The following is a 2,254-nucleotide window of genomic DNA, read 5'->3' as shown; positions in this document are numbered from 1 at the left end:
ATCTCGGTAGATATGCTCGGGATGTTGTACCGACAGAGGAAGAAATGTGCATTAGATTTGAAGAAGGGCTTAATGATGAAATCGAATGATGATTGGAGGTACAGAGATTGAGAATTTGTGATTACATGCGATCGAGCTCAAAAGATGGAAGAAGTGTATAATGAGAAAGATGCAAAGAGAAAGAAGAGGTAAAGAGGTATACAAAAGAAGTTTCTCTAGACCAACTTCGACTTTTCGACCAAAAGTTCAGAAATGATTACAGTCGACTGTTATAATCCCGAACGATCGAATAACGATAAAACGACTCAACAAGATGTCGGAATAACTAAGAAACCAGCAGCTAGTGTTAGTAGTGTGCAAAATATTCGAGACTTAGATGTAAAAATTGTGGTAGATTTCATATTAGTGAGTGTTGGGGAAGAGCCGGAGCTTGCTATAAATGTGGTGGAACTGATCATTTTATTCGGACTGTCCTCAATTATTAAAGAAGATAGAGAACAAGGGAGAAGCAAGCAAATACTCCTCGGAAAGGTAAGCGTTCAGGTCAAAGTAGTGCTCTTTGGATTTGTTCATTCGGGAACGAGAATCTGCGGCCCGATCGAGACAAGAGTACTGCACGTACATATGCTATCCGGGCAAGGGAAGAAGCTTCTACTCGGATGTGATAGCTGGTAATTTCTATCTTTTGATGATTCGTGTATGCTTTAATTGATCCCGGATCTACACATTCATATATTTACCTTTGCATTAGTGTCGAGAAAAAAAAAATGGTATTGAGTCCTTGACCTTGAATTGCAAGTCACTAATCCACTAGGGCAAAGTGTGTTGGTTAATTTAATATGTCGGAATTGTCCTTTGAAAATACAAAGTCGTGAATTCTCTGCTGATTTAATGTTGTTACCTTTCCGAGAATTTGATGTTATTCTTGGAATGGATTGGTTGATTGAACACGATGCCATAGTGAATTGTAGAGAAAAGCGGATTGATTTAAAATGTCGACGGAAATAGTTTCAGTGAGTTTGGGGATAAAAGAATAATGTCGGGATTATTTCAGCCTTTTATTTCGAAAATTGATTCGGAAGGTAATAAAGCATTTCTAGCTTATATTCTTGATACTCGGGGTTACGAATTGAAGATGGAACAATTGTCGATTGTTAATGAGTTTCTTGATGTGTTTCTGAGGAATTACGGTTTACCCCGGATCGTGAGGTTGAATTCACAATTGATGTAATTCTGCATGCAGCTCAATATCAATAACACCGTATAGAATGGCACCGGTGAGTTAAAGAGTTGAAGACACAGTTGCAAGAGTTATTGGATAAAGGGTTCATCGGACCGAGTACATCACCTTGGGGCGCTTTGTCTTATTTGTGAAAAAGAAAGATGGTTCGTTGCGATTGTGTATTGATTACGAGCGGTTGAATAAGGTAACAATTAAAATAAATATCCATTACCTCGTATCGATGATTTGTTTGATCAACTGAAAGGTGCTGCAGTGTTCTCAAAATAGACCTTAGATCCGGGTATTATCATTTGAAGGTTAAAGAGTGTGATGTGCCAAAAGCGCTTTTGAACTCGGTATGGTCACTACTGAATTTTTGGTAATGCCTTTTGGTTTAACGAATGCCCCTGCTGCATTTATGGATTTAATGAATCGAATTTTTCAGTCTTATTTGGATAGATTTGTGGTGGTATTTATTGATGACATATTGGTCTATTCAAAGATAGAATCCGAACATGCACAGCACTTGAGAATTGTACTACAGACTTTGAGAGAAAAACAGTTATATGCGAAATTTAGTAAATGTGAGTTTTGGCTTCATGAGGTTGGATTTCTGGGTCATATTATATCAGCTGAAGGAATTCGTGTGGATCCAAGTAAAGTTTGGCGGTGGTGAATTGGAAAACAGAAGAATGTAAGCTGAAGTGCGAAGTTTTCTGGGATTAGCAGGATACTATCGCCGTTTTGTAAAGAATTTTTCCATAATTGCTTCACCAATGACTCGTTTATTACAGAAGAATGTTGAGTTTATGTGGTCTGATGAATGTCGTGAGCTTTGATCGATTAAAGAAAATGTTAACGAAGCTCCGGTCTTAACTCAACCGAATCGGTATACCGTATGTTGTGTACTGATGATGCATCTTTAAGTGGTTTGGGTTGTGTGTTAATGCGGTCGGAAAGGTAGTGGCTTATGCTTCACGGCAATTAAAACCACATGAAAAGAATTACCCTACACATGATCTTGAGTTAGCT

The sequence above is a fragment of the Gossypium arboreum genome, chromosome 5 (assembly GCF_025698485.1).
Source record: "Gossypium arboreum isolate Shixiya-1 chromosome 5, ASM2569848v2, whole genome shotgun sequence".
In the NCBI taxonomy this organism is placed as follows: domain Eukaryota; kingdom Viridiplantae; phylum Streptophyta; class Magnoliopsida; order Malvales; family Malvaceae; genus Gossypium; species Gossypium arboreum.
This window is presented reverse-complemented; position numbering follows the sequence as displayed.